General features: G+C 22.3%; 1 protein-coding gene across 1 annotated transcript in view; it reads left to right on the top strand.

Moving 5' to 3' along the window:
• The window catches only part of LOC125062028 (aldo-keto reductase AKR2E4-like), a 243,300-nt gene that overhangs the window by 4,092 nt on the left and 219,931 nt on the right, over nt 1–19,277 (top strand). The window lies entirely within an intron of this gene.

The raw sequence follows: 19,277 nt of genomic DNA, 5'->3' as shown, positions 1-19,277 counted from the left end.
GATCATAATTAACTAAATAATGTACAAAAATTAATTTTCTCAAAAACTACCTTATGGATTTTGATAAAAATTACACCATAAGATAGCGCATATTATAAGAAACGTTTTGATGTATTATTTTATTGGAAATGTTTTGATGTATTATGTTTCATGTTTTGATCATAATTGACTAAATAATGTACAAAAATTAATTTTCTCAAAAACTACCTTATGGATTTTGATAAAAATTACACCACAAGATAGCGCATATTATAAGAAACGTTTTGATGTATTATTTTATTGGAAACGTTTTGATGTATTATGTTTCATGTTTTGATCATAATTGACTAAATAATGTACAAAAATTAATTTTCTCAAAAACTACCTTATGGATTTTGATAAAAATTACACCACAAGATAGCGCATATTATAAGAAACGTTTTGATGTATTATTTTATTGGAAACGTTTTGATGTATTATGTTTCATGTTTTGATCATAATTGACTAAATAATGTACAAAAATTAATTTTCTCAAAAACTACCTTATGGATTTTGATAAAAATTACATCACAAGTTAGCGTATTTTATAAGAAACGTTTTGATGTATTATGTTTAATGTTTTGATCATAATTGACTAAATAATGTACAAAAAATAATTTTCTCAAAAACTACCTTATGGATTTTGATAAAAATTACACCACAAGATAGCGCATATTATAAGAAACGTTTTGATGTATTATTTTATTGGAAACGTTTTGATGTATTATGTTTCATGTTTTGATCATAATTGACTAAATAATGTACAAAAAATAATTTTCTCAAAAACTACCTTATGGATTTTGATAAAAATTACACCACAAGATAGCGCATATTATAAGAAACGTTTTGATGTATTATTTTATTGGAAACGTTTTGATGTATTATGTTTCATGTTTTGATCATAATTGACTAAATAATGTACAAAAATTAATTTTCTCAAAAACTACCTTATGGATTTTGATAAAAATTACACCACAAGATAGCGTATTTTATTAGAAACGTTTTGATGTATTATGTTTAATGTTTTGATCATAATTGACTAAATAATGTACAAAAATTAATTTTCTCAAAAACTACCTAATGGATTTTGATAAAAATTACACCACAAGATAGCCTATTTTATTAGAAACGTTTTGATGTATTATGTTTAATGTTTTGATCATAATGGACTAAATAATGTACAAAAATTAATTTTCTCAAAAACTACCTTATGGATTTTGATAAAAATTACACCACAAGATAGCGTATTTTATTAGAAACGTTTTTATGTATTATGTTTAATGTTTTGATCATAATTGACTAAATAATGTACAAAAATTAATTTTCTCAAAAACTATCTTATGCATTTTGATAAAAATTACACCACAAGATAGCGCATATTATAAGAAACGTTTTGATGTATTATTTTATTGGAAACGTTTTGATGTATTATGTTTCATGTTTTGATCATAATTGACTAAATAATGTACAAAAATTAATTTTCTCAAAAACTACCTTATGGATTTTGATAAAAATTACACCACAAGATAGCGTATTTTATTAGAAACGTTTTGATGTATTATGTTTAATGTTTTGATCATAATTGACTAAATAATGTACAAAAAATAATTTTCTCAAAAACTACCTTATGGATTGTGATAAAAATTACACCACAAGATAGCGTATTTTATTAGAAACGTTTTGATGTATTATGTTTAATGTTTTAATCATAATTGACTAAATAATGTACAAAAAATAATTTTCTCAAAAACTACCTTATGGATTTTGATAAAAATTACACCACAAGATAGCGTATTTTATTAGAAACGTTTTGATGTATTATGTTTAATGTTTTGATCATAATTAACTAAATAATGTACAAAAATTAATTTTCTCAAAAACTACCTTATGGATTTTGATAAAAATTACACCACAAGATAGCGCATATTATAAGAAACGTTTTGATGTATTATTTTATTGGAAACGTTTTGATGTATTATGTTTCATGTTTTGATCATAATTGACTAAATAATGTACAAAAATTAATTTTCTCAAAAACTACCTTATGGATTTTGATAAAAATTACACCACAAGATAGCGTATTTTATTAGAAACGTTTTGATGTATTATGTTTAATGTTTTGATCATAATTGACTAAAAAATGTACAAAAAATAATTTTCTCAAAAACTACCTTATGGATTTTGATAAAAATTACACCACAAGATAGCGCATATTATAAGAAACGTTTTGATGTATTATTTTATTGGAAACGTTTTGATGTATTATGTTTCATGTTTTGATCATAATTGACTAAATAATGTACAAAAAATAATTTTCTCAAAAACTACCTTATGGATTTTGATAAAAATTACACCACAAGATAGCGCATATTATAAGAAACGTTTTGATGTATTATTTTATTGGAAACGTTTTGATGTATTATGTTTCATGTTTTGATCATAATTGACTAAATAATGTACAAAAATTAATTTTCTCAAAAACTACCTTATGGATTTTGATAAAAATTACACCACAAGATAGCGTATTTTATTAGAAACGTTTTGATGTATTATGTTTAATGTTTTGATCATAATTGACTAAATAATGTACAAAAATTAATTTTCTCAAAAACTACCTAATGGATTTTGATAAAAATTACACCACAAGATAGCCTATTTTATTAGAAACGTTTTGATGTATTATGTTTAATGTTTTGATCATAATGGACTAAATAATGTACAAAAATTAATTTTCTCAAAAACTACCTTATGGATTTTGATAAAAATTACACCACAAGATAGCGTATTTTATTAGAAACGTTTTTATGTATTATGTTTAATGTTTTGATCATAATTGACTAAATAATGTACAAAAATTAATTTTCTCAAAAACTATCTTATGCATTTTGATAAAAATTACACCACAAGATAGCGTATTTTATTAGAAACGTTTTGATGTATTATGTTTAATGTTTTGATCATAATTGACTAAATAATGTACAAAAATTAATTTTCTCAAAAACTATCTAATGGATTTTGATAAAAATTACACCACAAGATAGCGTATTTTATTAGAAACGTTTTGATGTATTATGTTTAATGTTTTGATCATAATTGACTAAAAAATGTACAAAAAATAATTTTATCAAAAACTACCTTATGGATTTTGATAAAAATTACACCACAAGATAGCGTATTTTATTAAAAACGTTTTGATGTATTATGTTTAATGTTTTGATCATAATTAACTAAATAATGTACAAAAATTAATTTTCTCAAAAACTACCTTATGGATTTTGATAAAAATTACACCACAAGATAGCGTATTTTATTAGAAACGTTTTGATGTATTATGTTTAATGTTTTAATCATAATTGACTAAATAATGTACAAAAAATAATTTTCTCAAAAACTACCTTATGGATTTTGATAAAAATTACACCACAAGATAGCGTATTTTATTAGAAACGTTTTGATGTATTATGTTTAATGTTTTGATAATAATTAACTAAATAATGTACAAAAATTAATTTTCTCAAAAACTACCTTATGGATTTTGATAAAAATTACACCACAAGATAGCGCATATTATAAGAAACGTTTTGATGTATTATGTTTAATGTTTTGATCATAATTAACTAAATAATGTACAAAAATTAATTTTCTCAAAAACTACCTTATGGATTTTGATAAAAATTACACCACAAGATAGCGCATATTATAAGAAACGTTTTGATGTATTATTTTATTGGAAACGTTTTGATGTATTATGTTTCATGTTTTGATCATAATTGACTAAATAATGTACAAAAATTAATTTTCTCAAAAACTACCTTATGGATTTTGATAAAAATTACACCACAAGATAGCGTATTTTACTAGAAACGTTTTGATGTATTATGTTTAATGTTTTGATCATAATTGACTAAATAATGTACAAAAAATAATTTTCTCAAAAACTACCTTATGGATTTTGATAAAAATTACACCACAAGATAGCGTATTTTATTAGAAACGTTTTGATGTATTATGTTTAATGTTTTAATCATAATTGACTAAATAATGTACAAAAAATAATTTTCTCAAAAACTACCTTATGGATTTTGATAAAAATTACACCACAAGATAGCGTATTTTATTAGAAACGTTTTGATGTATTATGTTTAATGTTTTGATCATAATTAACTAAATAATGTACAAAAATTAATTTTCTCAAAAACTACCTTATGGATTTTGATAAAAATTACACCACAAGATAGCGCATATTATAAGAAACGTTTTGATGTATTATTTTATTGGAAACGTTTTGATGTATTATGTTTCATGTTTTGATCATAATTGACTAAATAATGTACAAAAATTAATTTTCTCAAAAACTACCTTATGGATTTTGATAAAAATTACACCACAAGATAGCGTATTTTATTAGAAACGTTTTGATGTATTATGTTTAATGTTTTGATCATAATTGACTAAATAATGTACAAAAAATAATTTTGTCAAAAACTACCTTATGGATTTTGATAAAAATTACACCACAAGATAGCGTATTTTATTAGAAACGTTTTGATGTATTATGTTTAATGTTTTAATCATAATTGACTAAATAATGTACAAAAAATAATTTTCTCAAAAACTACCTTATGGATTTTGATAAAAATTACACCACAAGATAGCGTATTTTATTAGAAACGTTTTGATGTATTATGCTTAATGTTTTGATCATAATTAACTAAATAATGTACAAAAATTAATTTTCTCAAAAACTACCTTATGGATTTTGATAAAAATTACACCACATGATAGCGCATATTATAAGAAACGTTTTGATGTATTATTTTATTGGAAACGTTTTGATGTATTATGTTTAATGTTTTGATCATAATTGACTAAATAATGTACAAAAAATAATTTTCTCAAAAACTACCTTATGGATTTTGATAAAAATTACACCACAAGATAGCGTATTTTATTAGAAACGTTTTGATGTATTATGTTTAATGTTTTGATCATAATTAACTAAATAATGTACAAAAATTAATTTTCTCAAAAACTACCTTATGGATTTTGATAAAAATTACACCATAAGATAGCGCATATTATAAGAAACGTTTTGATGTATTATTTTATTGGAAACGTTTTGATGTATTATGTTTCATGTTTTGATCATAATTGACTAAATAATGTACAAAAATTAATTTTCTCAAAAACTACCTTATGGATTTTGATAAAAATTACACCACAAGATAGCGCATATTATAAGAAACGTTTTGATGTATTATTTTATTGGAAACGTTTTGATGTATTATGTTTCATGTTTTGATCATAATTGACTAAATAATGTACAAAAATTAATTTTCTCAAAAACTACCTTATGGATTTTGATAAAAATTACACCACAAGATAGCGCATATTATAAGAAACGTTTTGATGTATTATTTTATTGGAAACGTTTTGATGTATTATGTTTCATGTTTTGATCATAATTGACTAAATAATGTACAAAAATTAATTTTCTCAAAAACTACCTTATGGATTTTGATAAAAATTACATCACAAGATAGCGTATTTTATTAGAAACGTTTTGATGTATTATGTTTAATGTTTTGATCATAATTGACTAAAAAATGTACAAAAAATAATTTTCTCAAAAACTACCTTATGGATTTTGATAAAAATTACACCACAAGATAGCGCATATTATAAGAAACGTTTTGATGTATTATTTTATTGGAAACGTTTTGATGTATTATGTTTCATGTTTTGATCATAATTGACTAAATAATGTACAAAAATTAATTTTCTCAAAAACTACCTTATGGATTTTGATAAAAATTACACCACAAGATAGCGTATTTTATTAGAAACGTTTTGATGTATTATGTTTAATGTTTTGATCATAATTGACTAAATAATGTACAAAAAATAATTTTGTCAAAAACTACCTTATGGATTTTGATAAAAATTACACCACAAGATAGCCTATTTTATTAGAAACGTTTTGATGTATTATGTTTAATGTTTTGATCATAATGGACTAAATAATGTACAAAAATTAATTTTCTCAAAAACTACCTTATGGATTTTGATAAAAATTACACCACAAGATAGCGTATTTTATTAGAAACGTTTTGATGTATTATTTTATTGGAAACGTTTTGATGTATTATGTTTAATGTTTTGATCATAATTGACTAAATAATGTACAAAAATTAATTTTCTCAAAAACTACCTTATGGATTTTGATAAAAATTACACCACAAGATAGCGTATTTTATTAGAAACGTTTTGATGTATTATGTTTAATGTTTTGATCATAATTGACTAAATAATGTACAAAAATTCATTTTCTCAAAAACTACCTAATGGATTTTGATAAAAATTAAGCCACAAGATAGCCTATTTTATTAGAAACGTTTTGATGTATTATGTTTAATGTTTTGATCATAATGGACTAAATAATGTACAAAAATTAATTTTCTCAAAAACTACCTTATGGATTTTGATAAAAATTACACCACAAGATAGCGTATTTTATTAGAAACGTTTTGATGTATTATTTTATTGGAAACGTTTTGATGTATTATGTTTAATGTTTTGATCATAATTGACTAAATAATGTACAAAAATTAATTTTCTCAAAAACTACCTAATGGATTTTGATAAAAATTACACCACAAGATAGCCTATTTTATTAGAAACGTTTTGATGTATTATGTTTAATGTTTTGATCATAATTGACTAAATAATGTACAAAAATTCATTTTCTCAAAAACTATCTAATGGATTTTGATAAAAATTACACCACAAGATAGCGTATTTTATTAGAAACGTTTTGATGTATTATGTTTAATGTTTTGATCATAATTGACTAAAAAATGTACAAAAAATAATTTTATCAAAAACTACCTTATGGATTTTGATAAAAATTACACCACAAGATAGCGTATTTTATTAGAAACGTTTTGATGTATTATGTTTAATGTTTTGATCATAATTGACTAAAAAATGTACAAAAAATAATTTTATCAAAAACTACCTTATGGATTTTGATAAAAATTACACCACAAGATAGCGTATTTTATTAGAAACGTTTTGATGTATTATGTTTAATGTTTTGATCATAATTGACTAAAAAATGTACAAAAAATAATTTTATCAAAAACTACCTTATGGATTTTGATAAAAATTACACCACAAGATAGCGTATTTTATTAAAAACGTTTTGATGTATTATGTTTAATGTTTTGATCATAATTAACTAAATAATGTACAAAAATTAATTTTCTCAAAAACTACCTTATGGATTTTGATAAAAATTACACCACAAGATAGCCTATTTTATTAGAAACGTTTTGATGTATTATGTTTAATGTTTTGATCATAATGGACTAAATAATGTACAAAAATTAATTTTCTCAAAAACTACCTTATGGATTTTGATAAAAATTACACCACAAGATAGCGTATTTTATTAGAAACGTTTTTATGTATTATGTTTAATGTTTTGATCATAATTGACTAAATAATGTACAAAAATTAATTTTCTCAAAAACTACCTTATGGATTTTGATAAAAATTACACCACAAGATAGCGTATTTTATTAGAAACGTTTTTATGTATTATGTTTAATGTTTTGATCATAATTGACTAAATAATGTACAAAAATTAATTTTCTCAAAAACTATCTTATGCATTTTGATAAAAATTACACCACAAGATAGCGTATTTTATTAGAAACGTTTTGATGTATTATGTTTAATGTTTTGATCATAATTGACTAAATAATGTACAAAAATTAATTTTCTCAAAAACTATCTAATGGATTTTGATAAAAATTACACCACAAGATAGCGTATTTTATTAGAAACGTTTTGATGTATTATGTTTAATGTTTTGATCATAATTAACTAAATAATGTACAAAAATTAATTTTCTCAAAAACTACCTTATGGATTTTGATAAAAATTACACCACAAGATAGCGCATATTATAAGAAACGTTTTGATGTATTATGTTTCATGTTTTGATCATAATTGACTAAATAATGTACAAAAATTAATTTTCTCAAAAACTACCTTATGGATTTTGATAAAAATTACACCACAAGATAGCGTATTTTATTAGAAACGTTTTGATGTATTATGTTTAATGTTTTGATCATAATTGACTAAATAATGTACAAAAAATAATTTTCTCAAAAACTACCTTATGGATTTTGATAAAAATTACACCACAAGATAGCGTATTTTATTAAAAACGTTTTGATGTATTATGTTTAATGTTTTGATCATAATTAACTAAATAATGTACAAAAATTAATTTTGTCAAAAACTACCTTATGGATTTTGATAAAAATTACACCACAATATAGCGCATATTATAAGAAACGTTTTGATGTATTATTTTATTGGAAACGTTTTGATGTATTATGTTTCATGTTTTGATCATAATTGACTAAATAATGTACAAAAATTAATTTTCTCAAAAACTACCTTATGGATTTTGATAAAAATTACACCACAAGATAGCGTATTTTATTAGAAACGTTTTGATGTATTATGTTTAATGTTTTGATCATAATTGACTAAATAATGTACAAAAAATAATTTTCTCAAAAACTACCTTATGGATTGTGATAAAAATTACACCACAAGATAGCGTATTTTATTAGAAACGTTTTGATGTATTATGTTTAATGTTTTAATCATAATTGACTAAATAATGTACAAAAAATAATTTTCTCAAAAACTACCTTATGGATTTTGATAAAAATTACACCACAAGATAGCGTATTTTATTAGAAACGTTTTGATGTATTATGTTTAATGTTTTGATCATAATTAACTAAATAATGTACAAAAATTAATTTTCTCAAAAACTACCTTATGGATTTTGATAAAAATTACACCACAAGATAGCGCATATTATAAGAAACGTTTTGATGTATTATTTTATTGGAAACGTTTTGATGTATTATGTTTCATGTTTTGATCATAATTGACTAAATAATGTACAAAAATTAATTTTCTCAAAAACTACCTTATGGATTTTGATAAAAATTACACCACAAGATAGCGTATTTTATTAAAAACGTTTTGATGTATTATGTTTAATGTTTTGATCATAATTGACTAAAAAATGTACAAAAAATAATTTTCTCAAAAACTACCTTATGGATTTTGATAAAAATTACACCACAAGATAGCGTATTTTATTAAAAACGTTTTGATGTATTATGTTTAATGTTTTGATCATAATTAACTAAATAATGTACAAAAATTAATTTTGTCAAAAACTACCTTATGGATTTTGATAAAAATTACACCACAATATAGCGCATATTATAAGAAACGTTTTGATGTATTATTTTATTGGAAACGTTTTGATGTATTATGTTTCATGTTTTGATCATAATTGACTAAATAATGTACAAAAATTAATTTTCTCAAAAACTACCTTATGGATTTTGATAAAAATTACACCACAAGATAGCGTATTTTATTAGAAACGTTTTGATGTATTATGTTTAATGTTTTGATCATAATTGACTAAATAATGTACAAAAAATAATTTTCTCAAAAACTACCTTATGGATTTTGATAAAAATTACACCACAAGATAGCGTATTTTATTAGAAACGTTTTTATGTATTATGTTTAATGTTTTGATCATAATTGACTAAATAATGTACAAAAATTAATTTTCTCAAAAACTATCTTATGCATTTTGATAAAAATTACACCACAAGATAGCGTATTTTATTAGAAACGTTTTGATGTATTATGTTTAATGTTTTGATCATAATTGACTAAATAATGTACAAAAATTAATTTTCTCAAAAACTATCTAATGGATTTTGATAAAAATTACACCACAAGATAGCGTATTTTATTAGAAACGTTTTGATGTATTATGTTTAATGTTTTGATCATAATTAACTAAATAATGTACAAAAATTAATTTTCTCAAAAACTACCTTATGGATTTTGATAAAAATTACACCACAAGATAGCGCATATTATAAGAAACGTTTTGATGTATTATGTTTCATGTTTTGATCATAATTGACTAAATAATGTACAAAAATTAATTTTCTCAAAAACTACCTTATGGATTTTGATAAAAATTACACCACAAGATAGCGTATTTTATTAGAAACGTTTTGATGTATTATGTTTAATGTTTTGATCATAATTGACTAAATAATGTACAAAAAATAATTTTCTCAAAAACTACCTTATGGATTTTGATAAAAATTACACCACAAGATAGCGTATTTTATTAAAAACGTTTTGATGTATTATGTTTAATGTTTTGATCATAATTAACTAAATAATGTACAAAAATTAATTTTGTCAAAAACTACCTTATGGATTTTGATAAAAATTACACCACAATATAGCGCATATTATAAGAAACGTTTTGATGTATTATTTTATTGGAAACGTTTTGATGTATTATGTTTCATGTTTTGATCATAATTGACTAAATAATGTACAAAAATTAATTTTCTCAAAAACTACCTTATGGATTTTGATAAAAATTACACCACAAGATAGCGTATTTTATTAGAAACGTTTTGATGTATTATGTTTAATGTTTTGATCATAATTGACTAAATAATGTACAAAAAATAATTTTCTCAAAAACTACCTTATGGATTGTGATAAAAATTACACCACAAGATAGCGTATTTTATTAGAAACGTTTTGATGTATTATGTTTAATGTTTTAATCATAATTGACTAAATAATGTACAAAAAATAATTTTCTCAAAAACTACCTTATGGATTTTGATAAAAATTACACCACAAGATAGCGTATTTTATTAGAAACGTTTTGATGTATTATGTTTAATGTTTTGATCATAATTAACTAAATAATGTACAAAAATTAATTTTCTCAAAAACTACCTTATGGATTTTGATAAAAATTACACCACAAGATAGCGTATATTATAAGAAACGTTTTGATGTATTATTTTATTGGAAACGTTTTGATGTATTATGTTTCATGTTTTGATCATAATTGACTAAATAATGTACAAAAATTAATTTTCTCAAAAACTACCTTATGGATTTTGATAAAAATTACACCACAAGATAGCGTATTTTATTAGAAACGTTTTGATGTATTATGTTTAATGTTTTGATCATAATTGACTAAAAAATGTACAAAAAATAATTTTCTCAAAAACTACCTTATGGATTTTGATAAAAATTACACCACAAGATAGCGTATTTTATTAAAAACGTTTTGATGTATTATGTTTAATGTTTTGATCATAATTAACTAAATAATGTACAAAAATTAATTTTGTCAAAAACTACCTTATGGATTTTGATAAAAATTACACCACAATATAGCGCATATTATAAGAAACGTTTTGATGTATTATTTTATTGGAAACGTTTTGATGTATTATGTTTCATGTTTTGATCATAATTGACTAAATAATGTACAAAAATTAATTTTCTCAAAAACTACCTTATGGATTTTGATAAAAATTACACCACAAGATAGCGTATTTTATTAGAAACGTTTTGATGTATTATGTTTAATGTTTTGATCATAATTGACTAAATAATGTACAAAAAATAATTTTCTCAAAAACTACCTTATGGATTGTGATAAAAATTACACCACAAGATAGCGTATTTTATTAGAAACGTTTTGATGTATTATGTTTAATGTTTTAATCATAATTGACTAAATAATGTACAAAAAATAATTTTCTCAAAAACTACCTTATGGATTTTGATAAAAATTACACCACAAGATAGCGTATTTTATTAGAAACGTTTTGATGTATTATGTTTAATGTTTTGATCATAATTAACTAAATAATGTACAAAAATTAATTTTCTCAAAAACTACCTTATGGATTTTGATAAAAATTACACCACAAGATAGCGCATATTATAAGAAACGTTTTGATGTATTATTTTATTGGAAACGTTTTGATGTATTATGTTTCATGTTTTGATCATAATTGACTAAATAATGTACAAAAATTAATTTTCTCAAAAACTACCTTATGGATTTTGATAAAAATTACACCACAAGATAGCGTATTTTATTAGAAACGTTTTGATGTATTATGTTTAATGTTTTGATCATAATTGACTAAAAAATGTACAAAAAATAATTTTGTCAAAAACTACCTTATGGATTTTGATAAAAATTACACCACAAGATAGCGTATTTTATTAGAAACGTTTTGATGTATTATGTTTAATGTTTTAATCATAATTGACTAAATAATGTACAAAAAATAATTTTCTCAAAAACTACCTTATGGATTTTGATAAAAATTACACCACAAGATAGCGTATTTTATTAGAAACGTTTTGATGTATTATGTTAAATGTTTTGATCATAATTAACTAAATAATGTACAAAAATTAATTTTCTCAAAAACTACCTTATGGATTTTGATAAAAATTACACCACAAGATAGCGCATATTATAAGAAACGTTTTGATGTATTATTTTATTGGAAACGTTTTGATGTATTATGTTTCATGTTTTGATCATAATTGACTAAATAATGTACAAAATTTAATTTTCTCAAAAACTACCTTATGGATTTTGATAAAAATTACACCACAAGATAGCGTATTTTATTAGAAACGTTTTGATGTATTATGTTTAATGTTTTGATCATAATTGACTAAATAATGTACAAAAAATAATTTTCTCAAAAACTACCTTATGGATTTTGATAAAAATTACACCACAAGATAGCGTATTTTATTAGAAACGTTTTGATGTATTATGTTTAATGTTTTGATCATAATTGACTAAATAATGTACAAAAAATAATTTTCTCAAAAACTACCTTATGGATTTTGATAAAAATTACACCACAAGATAGCGTATTTTATTAGAAACGTTTTGATGTATTATGTTTAATGTTTTGATCATAATTAACTAAATAATGTACAAAAATTAATTTTCTCAAAAACTACCTTATGGATTTTGATAAAAATTACACCACAATATAGCGCATATTATAAGAAACGTTTTGATGTATTATTTTATTGGAAACGTTTTGATGTATTATGTTTCATGTTTTGATCATAATTGACTAAATAATGTACAAAAATTAATTTTCTCAAAAACTACCTTATGGATTTTGATAAAAATTACACCACAAGATAGCGTATTTTATTAGAAACGTTTTGATGTATTATGTTTAATGTTTTGATCATAATTGACTAAATAATGTACAAAAAATAATTTTGTCAAAAACTACCTTATGGATTTTGATAAAAATTACACCACAAGATAGCGTATTTTATTAGAAACGTTTTGATGTATTATGTTTAATGTTTTAATCATAATTGACTAAATAATGTACAAAAAATAATTTTCTCAAAAACTACCTTATGGATTTTGATAAAAATTACACCACAAGATAGCGTATTTTATTAGAAACGTTTTGATGTATTATGTTTAATGTTTTGATCATAATTAACTAAATAATGTACAAAAATTAATTTTCTCAAAAACTACCTTATGGATTTTGATAAAAATTACACCACAAGATAGCGCATATTATAAGAAACGTTTTGATGTATTATTTTATTGGAAACGTTTTGATGTATTATGTTTCATGTTTTGATCATAATTGACTAAATAATGTACAAAATTTAATTTTCTCAAAAACTACCTTATGGATTTTGATAAAAATTACACCACAAGATAGCGTATTTTATTAGAAACGTTTTGATGTATTATGTTTAATGTTTTGATCATAATTGACTAAATAATGTACAAAAAATAATTTTCTCAAAAACTACCTTATGGATTTTGATAAAAATTACACCACAAGATAGCGTATTTTATTAGAAACGTTTTGATGTATTATGTTTAATGTTTTGATCATAATTGACTAAATAATGTACAAAAAATAATTTTCTCAAAAACTACCTTATGGATTTTGATAAAAATTACACCACAAGATAGCGTATTTTATTAGAAACGTTTTGATGTATTATGTTTAATGTTTTGATCATAATTAACTAAATAATGTACAAAAATTAATTTTCTCAAAAACTACCTTATGGATTTTGATAAAAATTACACCACAAGATAGCGCATATTATAAGAAACGTTTTGATGTATTATTTTATTGGAAACGTTTTGATGTATTATGTTTCATGTTTTGATCATAATTGACTAAATAATGTACAAAAATTAATTTTCTCAAAAACTACCTTATGGATTTTGATAAAAATTACACCACAAGATAGCGTATTTTATTAGAAACGTTTTGATGTATTATGTTTAATGTTTTGATCATAATTGACTAAATAATGTACAAAAATTAATTTTCTCAAAAACTACCTTATGGATTTTGATAAAAATTACATCACAAGATAGCGTATTTTATTAGAAACGTTTTGATGTATTATGTTTAATGTTTTGATCATAATTGACTAAATAATGTACAAAAAATAATTTTCTCAAAAACTACCTTATGGATTTTGATAAAAATTACACCACAAGATAGCGCATATTATAAGAAACGTTTTGATGTATTATTTTATTGGAAACGTTTTGATGTATTATGTTTCATGTTTTGATCATAATTGACTAAATAATGTACAAAAATTAATTTTCTCAAAAACTACCTTATGGATTTTGATAAAAATTACACCACAAGATAGCGTATTTTATTAGAAACGTTTTGATGTATTATGTTTAATGTTTTGATCATAATTGACTAAATAATGTACAAAAAATAATTTTCTCAAAAACTACCTTATGGATTTTGATAAAAATTACACCACAAGATAGCGTATTTTATTAGAAACGTTTTGATGTATTATGTTTAATGTTTTGATCATAATTGACTAAATAATGTACAAAAAATAATTTTCTCAAAAACTACCTTATGGATTTTGATAAAAATTACACCACAAGATAGCGTATTTTATTAGAAACGTTTTGATGTATTATGTTTAATGTTTTGATCATAATTAACTAAATAATGTACAAAAATTAATTTTCTCAAAAACTACCTTATGGATTTTGATAAAAATTACACCACAATATAGCGCATATTATAAGAAACGTTTTGATGTATTATTTTATTGGAAACGTTTTGATGTATTATGTTTCATGTTTTGATCATAATTGACTAAATAATGTACAAAAATTAATTTTCTCAAAAACTACCTTATGGATTTTGATAAAAATTACACCACAAGATAGCCTATTTTATTAGAAACGTTTTGATGTATTATGTTTAATGTTTTGATCATAATTGACTAAATAATGTACAAAAATTCATTTTCTCAAAAACTATCTAATGGATTTTGATAAAAATTACACCACAAGATAGCGTATTTTATTAGAAACGTTTTGATGTATTATGTTTAATGTTTTGATCATAATTGACTAAAAAATGTACAAAAAATAATTTTATCAAAAACTACCTTATGGATTTTGATAAAAATTACACCACAAGATAGCGTATTTTATTAGAAACGTTTTGATGTATTATGTTTAATGTTTTGATCATAATTGACTAAAAAATGTACAAAAAATAATTTTCTCAAAAACTACCTTATGGATTTTGATAAAAATTACACCACAAGATAGCGTATTTTATTAAAAACGTTTTGATGTATTATGTTTAATGTTTTGATCATAATTAACTAAATAATGTACAAAAATTAATTTTCTCAAAAACTACCTTATGGATTTTGATAAAAATTACACCACAAGATAGCCTATTTTATTAGAAACGTTTTGATGTATTATGTTTAATGTTTTGATCATAATGGACTAAATAATGTACAAAAATTAATTTTCTCAAAAACTACCTTATGGATTTTGATAAAAATTACACCACAAGATAGCGTATTTTATTAGAAACGTTTTTATGTATTATGTTTAATGTTTTGATCATAATTGACTAAATAATGTACAAAAATTAATTTTCTCAAAAACTACCTTATGGATTTTGATAAAAATTACACCACAAGATAGCGTATTTTATTAGAAACGTTTTTATGTATTATGTTTAATGTTTTGATCATAATTGACTAAATAATGTACAAAAATTAATTTTCTCAAAAACTATCTTATGCATTTTGATAAAAATTACACCACAAGATAGCGTATTTTATTAGAAACGTTTTGATGTATTATGTTTAATGTTTTGATCATAATTGACTAAATAATGTACAAAAATTAATTTTCTCAAAAACTACCTAATGGATTTTGATAAAAATTACACCACAAGATAGCGTATTTTATTAGAAACGTTTTGATGTATTATGTTTAATGTTTTGATCATAATTAACTAAATAATGTACAAAAATTAATTTTCTCAAAAACTACCTTATGGATTTTGATAAAAATTACACCACAAGATAGCGCATATTATAAGAAACGTTTTGATGTATTATGTTTCATGTTTTGATCATAATTGACTAAATAATGTACAAAAATTAATTTTCTCAAAAACTACCTTATGGATTTTGATAAAAATTACACCACAAGATAGCGTATTTTATTAGAAACGTTTTGATGTATTATGTTTAATGTTTTGATCATAATTGACTAAATAATGTACAAAAAATAATTTTCTCAAAAACTACCTTATGGATTTTGATAAAAATTACACCACAAGATAGCGTATTTTATTAAAAACGTTTTGATGTATTATGTTTAATGTTTTGATCATAATTAACTAAATAATGTACAAAAATTAATTTTGTCAAAAACTACCTTATGGATTTTGATAAAAATTACACCACAATATAGCGCATATTATAAGAAACGTTTTGATGTATTATTTTATTGGAAACGTTTTGATGTATTATGTTTCATGTTTTGATCATAATTGACTAAATAATGTACAAAAATTAATTTTCTCAAAAACTACCTTATGGATTTTGATAAAAATTACACCACAAGATAGCGTATTTTATTAGAAACGTTTTGATGTATTATGTTTAATGTTTTGATCATAATTGACTAAATAATGTACAAAAAATAATTTTCTCAAAAACTACCTTATGGATTGTGATAAAAATTACACCACAAGATAGCGTATTTTATTAGAAACGTTTTGATGTATTATGTTTAATGTTTTAATCATAATTGACTAAATAATGTACAAAAAATAATTTTCTCAAAAACTACCTTATGGATTTTGATAAAAATTACACCACAAGATAGCGTATTTTATTAGAAACGTTTTGATGTATTATGTTTAATGTTTTGATCATAATTAACTAAATAATGTACAAAAATTAATTTTCTCAAAAACTACCTTATGGATTTTGATAAAAATTACACCACAAGATAGCGCATATTATAAGAAACGTTTTGATGTATTATTTTATTGGAAACGTTTTGATGTATTATGTTTCATGTTTTGATCATAATTGACTAAATAATGTACAAAAATTAATTTTCTCAAAAACTACCTTATGGATTTTGATAAAAATTACACCACAAGATAGCGTATTTTATTAGAAACGTTTTGATGTATTATGTTTAATGTTTTGATCATAATTGACTAAAAAATGTACAAAAAATAATTTTCTCAAAAACTACCTTATGGATTTTGATAAAAATTACACCACAAGATAGCGTATTTTATTAAAAACGTTTTGATGTATTATGTTTAATGTTTTGATCATAATTAACTAAATAATGTACAAAAATTAATTTTGTCAAAAACTACCTTATGGATTTTGATAAAAATTACACCACAATATAGCGCATATTATAAGAAACGTTTTGATGTATTATTTTATTGGAAACGTTTTGATGTATTATGTTTAATGTTTTGATCATAATTGACTAAATAATGTACAAAAATTAATTTTCTCAAAAACTACCTTATGGATTTTGATAAAAATTACACCACAAGATAGCGTATTTTATTAGAAACGTTTTGATGTATTATGTTTAATGTTTTGATCATAATTGACTAAATAATGTACAAAAAATAATTTTCTCAAAAACTACCTTATGGATTTTGATAAAAATTACACCACAAGATAGCGTATTTTATTAGAAACGTTTTTATGTATTATGTTTAATGTTTTGATCATAATTGACTAAATAATGTACAAAAATTAATTTTCTCAAAAACTATCTTATGCATTTTGATAAAAATTACACCACAAGATAGCGTATTTTATTAGAAACGTTTTGATGTATTATGTTTAATGTTTTGATCATAATTGACTAAATAATGTACAAAAATTAATTTTCTCAAAAACTATCTAATGGATTTTGATAAAAATTACACCACAAGATAGCGTATTTTATTAGAAACGTTTTGATGTATTATGTTTAATGTTTTGATCATAATTAACTAAATAATGTACAAAAATTAATTTTCTCAAAAACTACCTTATGGATTTTGATAAAAATTACACCACAAGATAGCGCATATTATAAGAAACGTTTTGATGTATTATGTTTCATGTTTTGATCATAATTGACTAAATAATGTACAAAAATTAATTTTCTCAAAAACTACCTTATGGATTTTGATAAAAATTACACCACAAGATAGCGTATTTTATTAGAAACGTTTTGATGTATTATGTTTAATGTTTTGATCATAATTGACTAAATAATGTACAAAAAATAATTTTCTCAAAAACTACCTTATGGATTTTGATAAAAATTACACCACAAGATAGCGTATTTTATTAAAAACGTTTTGATGTATTATGTTTAATGTTTTGATCATAATTAACTAAATAATGTACAAAAATTAATTTTGTCAAAAACTACCTTATGGATTTTGATAAAAATTACACCACAATATAGCGCATATTATAAGAAACGTTTTGATGTATTATTTTATTGGAAACGTTTTGATGTATTATGTTTCATGTTTTGATCATAATTGACTAAATAATGTACAAAAATTAATTTTCTCAAAAACTACCTTATGGATTTTGATAAAAATTACACCACAAGATAGCGTATTTTATAAGAAACGTTTTGATGTATTATGTTTAATGTTTTGATCATAATTGACTAAATAATGTACAAAAAATAATTTTCTCAAAAACTACCTTATGGATTGTGATAAAAATTACACCACAAGATAGCGTATTTTATTAGAAACGTTTTGATGTATTATGTTTAATGTTTTGATCATAATTAACTAAATAATGTACAAAAATTAATTTTCTCAAAAACTACCTTATGGATTTTGATAAAAATTACACCACAAGATAGCGCATATTATAAGAAACGTTTTGATGTATTATTTTATTGGAAACGT

This window comes from Pieris napi, chromosome W, assembly GCF_905475465.1.
Source record: "Pieris napi chromosome W, ilPieNapi1.2, whole genome shotgun sequence".
In the NCBI taxonomy this organism is placed as follows: domain Eukaryota; kingdom Metazoa; phylum Arthropoda; class Insecta; order Lepidoptera; family Pieridae; genus Pieris; species Pieris napi.
This window is presented reverse-complemented; position numbering and strand designations above follow the sequence as displayed.